The following is a 16,514-nucleotide window of genomic DNA, read 5'->3' as shown; positions in this document are numbered from 1 at the left end:
ATAATTGTGTTCAGATACATAAAGTTATTAATGTGAATACCTGTGTCTCAAGGGAAAAGGATAACCAAGTATAGAATTACTCAGTCTTCTGACAATTTATTACTTTGTACATTTTCAAAAAGAAAATATATTAGGGCCACTTCAGAAAAAGAATGAATTCAACTATATCATTGAAACTATTTTAAGAGGAAAAACATAGTTGTCACTGTAGGCCTCATTTACATGATAGCAGACAGAATTACAGTCTGATGATGTCTCAGGGCCTTTCCAACACCATGTTCTCTAATGGTAGTGAAAGAGTATGAGACGCAAAACGTACTAGGATCACTTTTCTCCAATTTTGCCCCCAAATCTGGTTTGTATAGCTTTTAGGGGGCAGTTTTCATTTGAAAGACACAAAATTGTTTGTCAGTGAGTGGTACTTAAGAGACAGGCAAAGTCTTCTTCTGATTGACCCTCATCATTGTCAGAATCTGCCTTATTTTTCTGTCTCCAGGCTGGTGAAGGCAGAAAACATAAAAAAGGCAGAAACAAGTTTAGAGCCGAAACATTTGCTTCACGTAGACACCACTGAGGTGTGATCACAACTAAAAGTTAACCAATATTTTCCCGGTTCCAAAAGCACATCTGTCTCTCTTTGCCATAAAATGTTTGGTATCTCCCTAATTTAATTTCACTTAAAGTTCTTTCTCCTGCAGCTTATAAAGAGGTATTTTTCTTTTACTACTACTTTTCTGAAACTTCCAGCGTCTCACATAGTTTTCAGTTAAAACATTTTTGCTTCCTTCTTCTCTTTTTTTAATGTGGTAAATTCCATTCTCCTTTATCCTTACCCTTAAAAAATTTAGCAGCATGAGAATTAGCCTTAAACTGAAACATGCCCCCAATTTTGTTTTTAGCTCTGGAACCCAGTAGAAATACAGCGAAACAACTAGTTTCTCAAAAACAAAAGAAAAACAAAACAAAACAAAAAACCAAAAAACAAGCGTGCTGAAATTTGTGAAATAGGAGACTGAAAATGTGGAAAATCTTTCATTGGATCTCCTTGATAGCATAAAGCGTGTTTTGATTTTTTAAACATAGTGAATGTTTTAGAATATGGATATTTCTCAGTATTTCTGACGTTTCTGTCTACCTGAAGTTAAAGCCTTTTAAAAGACTCCTCTACAGTAACGGTATTGAAGAATTTCTTAAAGAAACTACTGTGCACTCTCGCCTTACTCCTCAGTTAATCCTGCTCCGGATTTAGACAGTGGTGCCAGTCAGGTTGAGGCTTCGAAGGAATGAGCACAAATATTTGCCATATCCTATGCAGTATAGTTTTGGTGATAGAATTCATTTCGGAAAATATCATTGAAGTTATAGTATAAGCAACTCTCATCAACTCCAAGATGGATAAATAGAAGGTTAACAGGAAGAGGGATGAGGGATTCTCAGCATTCCCAAAGAAAGGAAACGAGGTTATACACCTAGGAGTTTTCTGCATTTAAAAGGCCAAGAGATCAAGGCAGGCAGTGTTCTTATGAAAAAAGTTAAAAAAAAAATTCATCAAAATTAACGGGAATCCCGACATAGTTCGAAATATGCACATACGTATGTAACTAGCCCTTCTGATAAGGTTGCCCTGATTTTGATGGTTCACCCCAAACTGCACAGACTTTGGTAACTCGCTGCTGGAGATCCATTGCACACAACTTTTTTCTTCCAGTACACATTATAACATCAAATCAGGATTTGTGAACCGTGAGTTTTAACAAATTCCTTGTGAGGGTTCAGGGTCCTAGGCCTTGTTGCCCTTTGATCCATCCAGACCTTCTCTGGTCTTTATCATGGGGGAGAAAAGGGGGTGCTGACCTGCCAGCTGTGATTTCCCTGCCTTCCTCAGGAGCTGGAGTTCTCTGCCAGCTGGATGTGACCAATGGAAAGCCAGATCAGAGGACATCCCACCCAGACCCCAAGGTCTATACTCCCACCCAGGACCTCTGACCCTGGGTTCCAGTAACCTTGCCTTTTCCCTTTATTCCTCCAGCATTTGGGTTGTAGTGGCTTTACCCTGTTGAAAAATCACTGTCCTCTTTTTGTTTCTCAGCCCTTCAGTCACCTGTTTTACAGATTCCTTGAATTAAATTCTCCCTGCGTTGACTACTTAGAGCAGTTTCTGTTTTGCAGGTTGGAGCCTGACTCCCCACATCCTATGGTATGACTGTATTGGCTGCTATACATGGAAAAATCTCTTATTCCTTGATTTTCTTTTGCTAGGAATTATTTTTTTTATTGTGCTATTTAGAAAGTGCTCATAAAAGGTTCAGCCCTCAGGGGAAAAAATTAAACATTTCTTAAAATTTTGTTTTCAAACTTTTTAATGTTCCGTCAGAACAGGGCTGATGCTTAACTGAGCCTGATACAAAAATTCCATGCTAAACAGAAGGGTGGCATATAATAATTGTCAAGGTTTAATTTCCATCACACATCTTCCACAAGGCCCACTTACTAGCTTATTTGCCAGTGGTTTCTCTGCCCCCTTGTGTCTTAGTGCGGGGTGGGGGGGGGTAGAGGGGAGGGGAGGAGGAAGGAAGAGAGAGAGAGAGAGAGAGAGAGAGAGAAAGAAGAAAAGAGAAAATAAAGAAAAAAAACTTTCTGTATTATTAATTTGAAATATCATGTATGTGGATCCTTGGGATAATATTTCAAAATCTAAATTATGTTTACATTTTGTTTTCCTCCCTGTATTTTCTGCTACTGCCAAACTTTCAAGGAGAAAAAATTCCAGGAAACCTCCTACAGTATCTTGAAGACGCTTCAAAAGGAAAAGGATTCCCCTGAAGCTGGAAAGATCTTCCTGGGCACATACAAGGGAAGATAGAAACACAGTGGTCAGTGTTTCCTGAGGAGAAACACGGAGCTTGGAGTGATACTGGAGGAGTTGCCCAAGAAGAGAACCAGAAGTTGGCAGAGAAGTCGATGAGGTCATGCTTCCTGGTCTAGCATACAGGTGTGTCAGGGGAGACAAATCATTGCACAGATACCACCTGGCCCTCACTCATGTGTACTAGGGAGGGATTATACCAGTTCTTCCATCAGTTGCCCATTAGCACCAGATAGCCGCAGTGACTGGTCAGAATATGTGTGGGGGCCACCAGGAAAGAGCCCTCCCTTTCTTTGTTCTCTGTTCTCGAACATGGAGAGATGGAAACTGCCACTGCACGGCAAGAGTCTGTTGGAGAATAGAGCCAACACAGAGAAAGAGGATCCAAGAGATGGAGAAGGAGAAATTGGGTGCTGAAGACATTTGAGCCTGGATCAAGCTATTCTTGGAGCTAAACCTACCACCAGATTCTCAAGTTATGTGAGTAAATCAGTTCTCTTTTAGCTAAAGTCAGTTAGGAGTGAATTTTCTGTCAATTGCCTTAGAAAAGAGTTCTCATTGATACACTTGTCTTTAATACCTTTTCAAGGCCATAATGCTGGGACATAGTAAGTACATCACTTACCTGATGACTAATAGTGGATGCACACCATATGACATCAATTTATTTTGCTACTGCTACTGGGCAGGGCAAGGGGGCCTTAATGTTATTACATAGGAAGTGGCATGTCAAAATCAAGTGGGAATGCCCACTGTGGGTTAAACTTCCAGGGATGATGAAACTCTTCTTGCCCCAGTCATTAAGCCTTTTTTTCTTTCTTTCTTTTTTTAATGTTTATTTATTTTGCAAGAGAGAGCACGTGAGCTGGGGAGGGACAGAGAGAGACAGGGAGAGAGAGAATCCCAAGCAGGCTTCACGCTATCAGCTTAGAGCTCAGTGTGGGGCTCTGTCTCACAACTGTGAGATCATGACCTGAGCTGAAATCAAGAGTCAGATGCTAACCGACTGAGCCACCCAGGTGCCCCTAAACCTGGCGATCACAAGATAGAAATCAACGGTCAAAGCAGGAGACGTGAAACATAGCAGCCTTTGGTCCCTATATATCTCCCACCTCTTTAACGCTGCACCTGCCTCTAGCCTCCAGTCCTAGCCAACTAAAAGTAGTTCCCCAACTTGCTCATGCTGCTTCTTCATGAACTGGTAGCTTGGCACTAGCTCTCTCCTCAGGCTGGAATGGATTTCTCCTACAATCTACCCTTTGAGACTCAGCTTGTGCCCCAGCCTCTGTGAAATTTTACCTGACAGCACCAACACTGCCCTGCTCCTCACACCTGGCCATCCCCATCCTCTAAAATTGAGCGCTTACTGTGTCACACTCTGTACATCCTTCACTGTGACCCATATGCAATTATTTGTTTTATTTGTCTCTCCTGCTGGACTGAGCTCCATGAGGGTAGCAATTCTCTCCAATACTTCCTGGAACTTTTGGGGACCTGGCTGTTAAGCTATCAAAAATTCTTTGTGAATAGTGGAAATAACTGAGTGTATGAAATGAACGAATGCAGAAACAGAAGGAGTCATACATTTTCATAGCTGGGACCTTGGAGTTCACCTAATCCTTATGATCAAAATATTGATCAAAATTCCTATCACAATAGGAATTGCAAGGTTATACATTCTAAGAGAGGACAATGTTAAATTTAATTAGAACTCATTATATAATTGTATCCTTTATTTTATTTTTGCATAAATATAGCAATATATTACAAAGCACCTCTAAGAATTCTCATTCTTTAAACTTGGCTACCTTTCTTCTCTATTTCAAATTTAAGATTTTTAAATTCTCTTTAAGTATTCTATTTCCTATGGATGTCTGTTTGCTCCTCAGACCTACACGATATTTGTGATTAGATAATATTTTATTATAACCAAGAGCCAAAACATCAGTTCAAATAGCACGTGAAATGAGACACTTAACAGAGCCAAGCTAATTATAGTTGGAAAAAGACCCTCCACCCACCTTATACAAACACACACACACACACACACACACATTCATATCCATACTCTTTAATAATTCCAGGATTTCAACATCTTTGTGTAGGAAGGGAGTTGCTGTCACTTGAAAAGGTTACAGTAATGCATCCTGTTTCCTATAGACCTATAAGAATCTGGGCATGGTTAGAAGCAAGAGGATGAACACAGTGGGAATCGACATAACTGCATAAAAATGTAGCCAGTTCTCTCCATGAAGGGTAGACTTAGTACAGATTATTTTCTGGGAAATGTTTCTTTTTTTTTTTTTAAATGTGAATTGTCTTTGATAATTATTCTTTGTTTTTGGAGGATTTGTATGTGTAGAATCCAATAGATGATCAAGAAGAATGAGGTGGCAAATCTTCAGTGCTACAAATAGGCAAAAGTAGAACGACAAATGCTACAGGGACTACATTGTTAGAGACCTTCTGTGTTGCTTGACTGAGCCTTCCGGAAACGTATTGCTGCAAATAATATCCTGTGGGTTGCACTGGTTGGGAAAGGGCGATGAACCCTCCAGGAGATTCAACTACCATTATTAGTGAAGTGTAAGGTAGTAAAGATATAGACTGTAGAGCAATGGAGGAAGGTGCTTTCTTTCTAAGACGAAAATACACAAGGGTGGACCTTGAGATTAAGGAGTGAGGCTAGGAATCGGGGTATGCTTTTAAGGATCTCTGTGTAAATATTTTACATTGAGTTTTTGGTTGCTCATATCTTTGGACTATCGGGAAGTTTTATTTTGTGAACAGTTTTTAATCTTTCCTCTATGTTGTAATCCCCTTCATTTGTTTCTAATCTTTAGTTGTTATTAACACCAGTACGGCCTCCTGTGGTGGGGGGTGTGGGACAATCAAAGAAAAGAACAGCATAGGAAAGTACAGCCGTCTGCATATTGCACCTCCTCAGGGCTGTAGTGTTGTGGTCCCCACTTATGGCAGTGGTGGGGGGGAAATGGGTGGGGGTGAGGGGTGGAAAAAGAGTAGTGGTCTGAGGAAGAGCATGGAGAACAAGGCTCCTGAAAGGACTGTAAATAAGCAGACGGGGTGGGGGTGGGGGTGGGGGGGTGGAGGGGTGGAGGGGCTAGCGATGGCGGCTGGGGTTGGAAACGTTCTTTGTTTAAAGGAATCAGAGCTTCCTGTCTATTCTACCTTTCATTACTGAGTCACCAAGCCTCCCCTGCTGTCCTCAAATCTGGCTACTTTTTCCCTCTTCCTTCAGCTTTCATCATTTTTTTTTTTTTTTTTTTTTACCTAGATTTTGGCAACAGCCACCTACATTGTTTCCTGTCACCAGTTGCTTCCTTGCTCTGGTCTGGTTCTCCTCCACAGCATCAAAGAGCGCTGGCCTATGACCAGTGCTCTTGCTGGTACTTCCCTTAAAAAAATCCTTCTTTCTCTCTGCTTATTGTCTTGGGGATTTCTTTTGACAAGTTGGCACCTTTCATTTGGAGACTTAGGTATTCAAAGCTAGCAGATACCTGTTTGGTTAAGAGGTGTCATTAAAGTCATTTGTCATGCTAAAAAGATTCCATTTAAAGATTTACCCATTTAAAGATTACGCAAATTTTCAGTATTGAGGCAGGTGGCCCCACAGTAGAAGCAGTGATGTCCTTGAAAATCTACTTTGTTTAGGAAAGCAGATATTCACATACTGATCAAAAGGCTTGTGGGATATGCCTCTTTGACAGTTCTATAAATCCATCGAATATTTCTGTTCATAGATGAATCTGGGTGGAGAGAGATGGTAATATGATAGAGACAATGGTGGGGTCTATGAACACAGATTTTGGATACAAATAGATTAATTCTTGGGCCTGGCTCTTTACCTCTGTACCTCGTTTTATCATGTTATATCATGGGCTTAATAGCACACACAGCCCACTTAATTTCCTGAAAGTTATTTATAGCATTTAAAAAAGTCTTCTATGAAGTTAATTTCATGCCTGAATTTTTAATATGCATAATGATTTATAAACACATGGAAGAGAAAGGAAGAGCCAGAAAATATGCCCCTTTATGCATCCCAGTAAGTCATGCCATTGAAAAGGGGCCCAGGCACAGCTTTGAAATCCAGTCTGGAGTTCCAATTATCCCTCTCTTTTCATATGCTTTGTCTATCATGATTGAATGGATAGCATAAAACTGATATATAAAGTCTTTTCCTCATCTATATTGTAGAGAAGTACACCATTGACGTCTTCATACATGTCATTAATATAAGATTTCTCCTATATCAACAATAATGTGTTATAATACATTCAACTTTGGTATTTAGTTTATATGCCTTAAATTCAAAAGCTCTTCACCCACTACTGCCCACATATGCTGACAACTGTTCTGATCCCAGCAGGAGTAACAGATTTTCTTTCTGAAGCGTTGCAGAACTACAACCAGAGTGTTATTATTAGATGAAAGATCTCATACTGGTTTTGCGATAGAGAAAAAAGAAAGAATCGAGATGAAAATAATCTAGGCTATTTAAAAATGCCCCACATTTTCAAAATTGTAATTCAATTGGGTTTTCAAAGGTAACGTATTCAAATGGCTCAAAGTTCAAAAGGTAAAAAATTATAATCAGAGAATAATTTCTATCATATCCCTGTTCCCCTGCCATCCGGTTCTTCCAGACTACACTAATGTTATAAAATGTTTGTATTTTCTCCCAGAGATAGTCTACGTATATACAAGCAAATGTGGACACACATATGTGTTTAAGTATATATCTTATCTATTTTCCCTTGACAACTTATTTTGGAGGTGGTTTTGTATCAGTACATATAAAGCTTTTAAATAATTTTTTTGGTTGCATAGTATTCCATTTCAGGAGTATACATACATTATTTTACCAGTGCCACGTGAATGGATATTTAAGTGCTTTCCAATCTTTTGCTAGATATCCCTATGTGATATCCCTATACCTACATCATTTTGCCTCTGGACAGGTATTTCTTTAGCATAAACTCCTAGAAGTTGAATTTCTTGGTTAAAACTATGTGTTATAATTTTTTAAGGAATGTAGTTTATTCATTTTTGAATTGTGATAAAAAAAATCAAAAGGAACAAATGGATACATTTTGAAAAATAACTCTTTTTCATTCCCCCTTTGCTGCACCACACACTTCCTTTCCCCAGAAGCAAATATGCCTCTAGCTTCTTGTATATCCTTTCAGAGATTTTACACACACATAAGCACACGCACATACGTATCCGTATGGACAAGAATGCATATATAGGAGAACTTATTTAGTCAGATTTGTATTTTTTTATGTTTTATTTATTTTTGAGAGAGAGAAGGAGAGAGAGGCAGTGCACAAGTGGTGGAGGGGCGAGAGAGGGGGAGACACAGAATCTGAAGCAGGCTCCAGGCTCTGGGCTGTCAGCCCAGAGCCCTATGAGGGGCTTGAACTCCCAAGCCATGAGATCATGACCTGAGCCGAAGTCGGACACTTAACTGAGCCACCCAGGCGCCCCGAGATTTGTATTTTATTATGTACTGTAGTCTACAAGGAACAGAAGGCTCTTGCAAAAATGGCTGAAAGGATTCAGTGTAACCATTTAAGTTAGGAACATACTCTTTTATTGCTTCATACACCATCATCATTTGAAGTGATAACTCCACTAATTTTCTCTATGCACATCTGTTCTGTGTAGAGGGAAAGGAGGCTATAAAGAGCCCTGCACTGTCCTCAGCCAAAAATCATCTGATGAGATCCAGTCTGGAGTTTGCTCTGTATGCCTGGAAAAGAGCAGTTACTCTATAATCCTATCCTCCTTATCAAGGGCTTCTCTTTCTCTTATGTTGGATTCCCTGTTCCCTCTGGCCCATGTAATCCTCTTTTTTATAGTGTTCTCCCTCACTCTGTCTTTCTTCTCTCTCTCTCTCTCTCTCTCTCTCTCTCTCTCTCTCTCTCACACACACACACACACACACACACACACACACACACACAACTACTCATTTTCTCTCCCTTACATCTGCCAGAACAAGAGTGTCTAGGAGGTACGTTTTTTGAGAACTTGCATTCTTGAAAAATCTATTTATTCTTTCCTCCCATTGATTGGCAATAGAGTTTTAGGTGGGAAATACATTCTTCCCCCCCAGAAATTCGTAGGCATTGCTCCAGTCTTACTGTTAAGAAATACAATGCCATTGTAACTTCTGACCCAATTTTTTTCCTTTCTGGAAACATTTGTGATCTTCGCTTTGTCTCCAATATTTACCAGTGCCAGTGATATGCCTTCATGTGATTTTATTTTCATCTATTATATTGAACACTGGATAGGCCTTTCAGTCTGGAAATTAATGTTTTCTAGTTGTGCAGAATTTTCCTGAATTATTTCTGGCATTTTTATTATTTCACTAATAATTTCCTCTTGAATGCTCTTTTTTCTCTTTTGCTACTTTTCAAGTACATACATATGTTTAGGTATACGTGTGTGTGTGTGTGTGTGTGTGTGTGTGTGTGTATACACACGTATACACACACACACACACGTACAAGTATGTATATATTTGAATTTGCTATATATTTTGAGAAAATTTCTCAACTTTATTTCCCAGCTGACACTCTTTTTCAAACTAATCTCTATACCCAGTGTGGGGTTCAAATGCATAATCTGAGATCAAGAGTCAGATGAGCCAGCCAGGCACCCCCCAATTGACATTCTTATGTACTTTAAATTTTTTACTTTTATGGTGACTATTTGTGTGTGTGTGTGAGGGAAAAAACCTTTATTAATAACTAGGTTACAGTGAAATAGAGTGATGGTTTATTGGGGAATAAAAACTCAAGCAGAATCTCAGTCTCTTTCTACCCCAGCTCTAGCTTTCAGCTACTGTCTTCTTACTGGCCAATTTGGATGATGAGGCATCTCTCTCTCTCTCTCTCTCTTTCTCTTTCCCTCTCTCTCTCTCTCTCTCTCTCTCTCTCTATATATATATATATATATATACATATATATACACATATATATATGTATATCATAACATTTACCATTTTAAATAGTTTTAATTGTACAGTTCAGTGGCATTGATGATATTCACATTGTTGTGCAACCATCACCACCACTGATCTCCACAAATTTTTCATCTTCCAAAACTATAACTCTGTACCCATTAAATAATAACTCTCCATACCTCCCTGCCCTAAGCTTTCTGGCAACCACCATTCCATTATCTGGCTTTATGACCTTGATAACTATAAGTACCTCATTTAAGTAGAATCGTGCAATATTTGTCCATTTGAGTCTGGCTTATTTCACTTAGTATAATGTCTTCAAGTTTCATCCTTGTTACAGCATATGTCAGAATTTTGTTCCTTTTTAAGGCTGAATAATATTCCATTGTATGTATATTCTACATTTTGTTTATCCATTCATCTGTCAGTGAATGTTTAGGGTGTTTCCATATTTTGGCTATGTATATAATACTACTATAAACATTGCTGTATCTTATTTTTTATTTATACTATTATATATTTTTTTCAGGAGTTTTCTGAATGTTCCATTTGTATTATATTTTATTCTTTTTTTTAAAGCAATGAAATCTTATCTCAATTCTCTGAAGATATAAATGTTATTATATATATGAATATATTATATATGTAAATTTATTTTTCCCTGCATTGTGTTCATATCTTCCAAGTTGCACTTTATTGCTTGTTTATTTTCGTCTCTTTTCCATGTTAGAGTTTTTATTTTTCTTTTTTTTGATGTCTTGTAATCTTTGATTTTCTACTCTTGATTAAGAATGAAAGTCTAAAAGCTGATAGGGAGCTCTGAATACATATATGTACATATATATCTACATATACGTATATATGTATGTGTGTGTGTATACATACACACATGTATATTAGGGCTTACTGACCTTGAGCTTTCTGCAAGGGGACCTGGGAAGGCTACGTGTTGGACATCCTTGTTAGCAGTACTTTTAGGTCTTTCTAGTTGGGATGGATGGCCAGATTCCCAGAGTAAAGTCCATCCCTCTCCTTCCTAGAGGGTTGAGATCTGGCTGCCAGTGTCCTGGGTGCTAAGTATGGAAAGGAGTTTTGAGAGGATGTTTCTGATAGAATATTCAAGTCTTCATTTGTGCCTGGCCTCTCTCAGTCCAAAACAAAAACCACAGACTTGTCCTAGGTTGGGAGAGTCAGTCTTCCGCTGGCCTGGAGTTGGGAATCTAAAGAGATAATCGCTTCTCAGTCAGCGTTGACCCAGTCCTTCAGCACTGACCTTGCCCCTTTCACTTTCAGGTCCAGAATTACCTGGTGCTACCATTTCTTGAACCTTCTGAGGATTCTGTTGTGTTAATGGGAACGCTTCTCAGCTTTCCTCCATTACAGCTTAGTTTCTACTCTGTGACGTCTGCTGAATCAGTCAGATTTCATCCATCTATTTTCTAATTTTCAAAAGTATGTCGCTGCTATCTCATCTCTTCCTCCTGATCTTTTTGTGTCTTTAAAAAAAATGCCTTTCGGGTTGCTTTCACATGATTTTCTGAAGTGGTAGCTGTTGATATGTGTGTATTCAATCCTTACGTTAACCCTAAACTGGCATAGCATACTCTGCTTGTCTGGGAAAGAGGATAAGGGCCTCCTTGATTCACCAAACTTCCAATCAATTTAGGGACTTACAATTCAGTTTTATGCCATTAACTTAATGCTGCCTTATTGAAAATTCTCGCATTTCCTCATTTCAAGGTAATAGTTAGAAATCAGTTTATTTTTCTGTAACTGAGGCATTAAAGTTTTAGCCTAAATCACATGAAGCATCTACTCTGAAAAAGCAGTCGATGTGTCAGTAAATAAATCTATTTATTTTAAGGTATGACTTGCCTATAGACATTCTATTAGAAGGAGTAATCATTTAGAAAATTATATTTGCTTACGATGGATTTTAAATTATTAATGAGTTGTGTTATTTGGTTCCCCATTTATAAAAAAAAAAGGCTCCTCCTGGTGATTTTTAAGAAGAACTTTCATATATTTGCTTTGAGGTCATTGCATTTGGTCAAATTAAAGTAGTGTTGCAGTAATCGAAATGAATCTGTAAGAGGAAAATAACTTAAAAATAAAAATGGCACCTGTTTATTACCCAGATATATCTGTTCCCTCTGCTTCGTTTTAGTCATAGCTATTTAATTTCCTGAAGCAAAAAACAAACAGATTTTTCACTAATGTCAGTGCTGCAGAGCTTGCATAGGACAGAAGAGCCAGCTGTACTCGATTTCGTCTTATGCATCATCAACAAAATTGGCAGCTAAGTTCTGATTTCAGAGCCTTTATGGTTAATGATGATGTACAAGCTGTGCTTGATTTTCAGATACAAGACTGATCTTTGCTGACAGAAAAATCTATTTTTGATTTGTAAATTGAGCAAATTTGATGCAAAATTATTGATGTAGGATAAACGCAGATCACGAAGATATCATTTTTAGACTCACATTTCTACCCCTTAAACCACTTCGCTTTATTATTATTATAATCATCATCACCCTTATAATTATTAGCATTATGATGATGGTAACTAAGATTTAACTAGAATTGCAGTGAAGTTTTGTGAATGAGTCATGTATCGACAAATCTTCTACTAACTTAAGAATGTGACTGCAATGAAAAGGAACAACAGAACTAATTAGCAATCGATTCCATTAGCATCCCTGCTCTGGGCATAAGGCTAATTCAGAACCCTATGTGGCAAGTGATCATGAGTGTAATCTGACATCACGTAAAGAATGCTGGAGCAAATAGGTATGAAAGAGGGGGGAAAAATGCTTCCTTAATTATGAGCTCTTTGACACCAGAAATATTTCAGTCGTTGCTTAAAGCAGCTACTATATTTTTTGAGTTCATACAAATCATTTTATCCTACTTGCCCATGGTGTACCATTTAATTTTTTTTTTTTTTTTTTTTTTAGAAGCAGCAGTAATGGCCTTGTGCAAAATCATGTGGCTATAAAGTCTTATCTCAGATGTTGTTTCATCTTGGTCCCATGCAGGAGCCCTGCCCACATGTATCCAGTTCTTTCATGCTGTTTCCTGGAGTAGTACTCCTACCCTTTGCTCTAGTTTGCCCCTTCCTTATTCCATACCTGTCACTCTTTAACCATATCACAGCTTACCTGTCTTCTGTCCCATTCCTTTAAGATTTTGTAAGGATACATGTGTTAGGAGCTTGAAAATACTGTTTTTTAGATATATTATCCTTCTAGGAGTACAGATTTGCATTTTAAGAGGAACTCTTGAAGACCTATTGCCAGAAGTTGAAATGTCACATTTTTCTGTCTGTCAAGAGTGGCAAAAATCCATATCCTACAATAACCGGCTTTTACTTATTGATTTTACGCAGCTTAAAATGTGTGTTTCTGAAGCATAATGAGATAGAGATTAAGATCAAGGGCTTTGAAGTCAAATGGATCTAGATTTGAAACTCAGGGCTGCCACTAACTAGTCCTTAGTTGCATTTTACTTATCTTTAAAGTAGGATACCAGTACCCACCTCCTGGGGCTGTTGTGAGAAGTATATGAATTATTGCATGTAAAATGGTTATTATAATATTGAGCAATAGTAGGGGTTCAATAATTGTGAACTACTATTATTATTTTTGTAATTGTATAACTCAAATATTCTTTCCAAATTATTGATTTTTCTTGGTCTCAGATATTGGTTATATATCTATATATAGATATCTCTATATATAATCCTATACAAAGGATATATATATGTATATATATATACACAAACATATAAATATATATATATACATACACACATATATATATATACACATGTGTGTATATATATATATATATACACATGTGTATATATATATATATATATACACACATGTGTATATATATAAAACAAGGATACGTAAGGCATCAAGCCTTGTTCAACTTTGTTTCCCCAAGAATCTGCATGTAATAATTGCTAAATAAATGTTAAATTTTATTCAATCCACCATAAAATGTCTTTGATTACAATATAAATTTACTATAAGGCAGAAATGGCTTAAATAAAGAAAAGAGATTGGATTTCACATTGATGTATTTTAATTGAATCACACTATATTTTGGGTTTATCTTCAGTAAGGTCAAACGAAGCATTCCCTTACCAACTCTTTTGTTATCGACATAACAGAAATCTCACAAGTGTAAGCAATAAACCAGTATCCAAGGGCCTCATTTACTACCAAGAGGCACATTAGATGCTTTGAGATTACTAGCAAAATACTCCAAATTATACTCTGGAAGTCTTAAAGAGTTAATATCTCCCTATAAAATGCTACCTGGTTTGTTATCAATGGATAATTTAAACATTTGGGGAATCTGTTTAAATAATATCAACAAAACAACATCAGTACCAATGATGCGTGGTCCAGTTCTGTAGTGTATAAATCGGGCTGGGAGTTAAGAAAATCTTTCAGAAATCGGGGTGAAAAGTTGTCATTCAAGAATCATTAAAAATGAACATGGCAAGAGACCATCTCCAAGTATAGAGTTTACTTAATATCTGCAGTGAACTCAACCTAGGGATCTTTTGAAGTTGTTTCTATAGACTGAGTTCAAGATGTTGTCATAATGAGTGACTGACGAGTGACTCTAAGTGAGGCTTATGCAAAATCCCAGGCCCTCAACTAGATAATTTAAAGTCTAACAAAATCTAAAAGACTGCTTGTTTGGAAGCTATTGAATCATTTTTAAACATTGAAGGAACCCAAAGTAAACCTACTTAGTGGCTGAGTTTTGGGATATAGATATGAGTGGAGTTAGAAAACCTTGCCCTTGCCCATATTTACCCATACTTGCATTTTTTTCTTTAGAAACACAGTCCTTGTGTTTCCACCTGTACTGAAGCCTTGTCTTGCCCTTTCCCCTTGAACCAGGGTCAAGTCACCAGACTTGATCGACAACACTGAGCATCCTGGTAAAGTGGTAGTCCCAGGCCTCCCTCTCCAGGTGAGAGCCATCCTGTATTACACTGGGGCCATTGGAAAGCAGATGCAGTCACCAAAACTATTGCTCCTTGCCCCATCACAGCAGTCCCATGTCCAGATCCTCCCACATTCCTCTCTGCCACATCTGGGAGGCTGAGGAGCAAATAGATACTTAGTAGCCTCACATCTTTCTTCTTAAACTGGCTGTCCTCCCCTTCTTAAAAGATATCAAGCATCCATTTTGAACCACATTTCCATTTCTTTTTTTTTTTTTTATTTTTTTTATTTTTTAATATATGAAATTTACTGTCAAATTGGTTTCCATACAACACCCAGTGCTCATCCCAAAAGGTGCCCTCCTCAATACCCATCACCCACCCTGCCCTCCCTCCCACCCCCCATCAACCCTCAATTTGTTCTCAGTTTTTAACAGTCTCTTATGCTTTGGCTCTCTCCCACTCTAACCTCTTTTTTTTTTTTTTTTTCCTTCCCCTCCCCCATGGGTTTCTGTTATGTTTCTCAGGATCCACATAAGAGTGAAACCATATGGTATCTGTCTTTCTCTGTATGGCTTATTTCACTTAGCATCACACTCTCCAGTTCCATCCATGTTGCTACAAAAGGCCATATTTCATTTTTTCTCATTGCCACGTAGTATTCCATTGTGTATATAAACCACAATTTCTTTATCCATTCATCAGTTGATGGACATTTAGGCTCTTTCCATAATTTGGCTATTGTTGAGAGTGCCGCTATAAACATTGGGGTACAGGTGCCCCTATGCATCAGTACTCCTGTATCCCTTGGATAAATTCCTAGCAATGCTATTGCTGGGTCATAGGGTAGGTCTATTTTTAATTTTCTGAGGAACCTCCACACTGCTTTCCAGAGCGGCTGCACCAATTTGCATTCCCACCAACAGTGCAAGAGGGTTCCCGTTTCTCCACATCCTCTCCAGCATCTATAGTCTCCTGATTTCTTCATTTTGGCCACTCTGACTGGCGTGAGGTGGTATCTGAGTGTGGTTTTGATTTGTATTTCCCTGATAAGGAGCGACGTTGAGCATCTTTTCATGTGCCTGTTGGCCATCCGGATGTCTTCTTTAGAGAAGTGTCTATTCATGTTTTCTGCCCATTTCTTCACTGGGTTATTTGTTTTTCGGGTGTGGAGTTTGATGAGCTCTTTATAGATTTTGGATACTAGCCCTTTGTCCGATGTGTCATTTGCAAATATCTTTTCCCATTCCGTTGGTTGCCTTTTAGTTTTGTTGGTTGTTTCCTTTGCTGTACAGAAGCTTTTTATCTTCATAAGGTCCCAGTAATTCACTTTTGCTTTTAATTCCCTTGCCTTTGGGGATGTGCCGAGTAAGAGATTGCTACGGCTGAGGTCAGAGAGGTCTTTTCCTGCTTTCTCCTCTAAGGTTTTGATGGTTTCCTGTCTCACATTCAGGTCCTTTATCCATTTTGAGTTTATTTTTGTGAATGGTGTGAGAAAGTGGTCTAGTTTCAACCTTCTGCATGTTGCTGTCCAGTTCTCCCAGCACCATTTGTTAAAGAGACTGTCTTTTTTCCATTGGATGTTCTTTCCTGCTTTGTCAAAGATGAGTTGGCCATACGTTTGTGGGTCTAGTTCTGGGGTTTCTATTCTATTCCATTGGTCTATGTGTCTGTTTTT

The 16,514-nt window shown here is 38.2% G+C and overlaps 1 protein-coding gene across 1 annotated transcript in view; it reads left to right on the top strand.

The window, feature by feature from the left end:
• Nucleotides 1-2,755: 2,755 nt before the first annotated feature.
• The window catches only part of GPD2 (glycerol-3-phosphate dehydrogenase 2), a 232,884-nt gene continuing 219,125 nt past the window's right edge, over nucleotides 2,756-16,514 (top strand). The window contains exon 1 of the mRNA XM_049615622.1: nucleotides 2,756-3,346. The gene's annotated coding sequence lies outside the window, so the exon portion shown is untranslated. The remainder of the gene's footprint in view (nucleotides 3,347-16,514) is intronic.

The sequence above is a fragment of the Panthera uncia genome (genome assembly GCF_023721935.1).
Source record: "Panthera uncia isolate 11264 chromosome C1 unlocalized genomic scaffold, Puncia_PCG_1.0 HiC_scaffold_3, whole genome shotgun sequence".
NCBI classification, from domain to species: domain Eukaryota; kingdom Metazoa; phylum Chordata; class Mammalia; order Carnivora; family Felidae; genus Panthera; species Panthera uncia.
The sequence above is the reverse complement of the archived record's forward strand: the minus strand, read 5'-3'. Positions and strand labels throughout refer to the sequence as shown.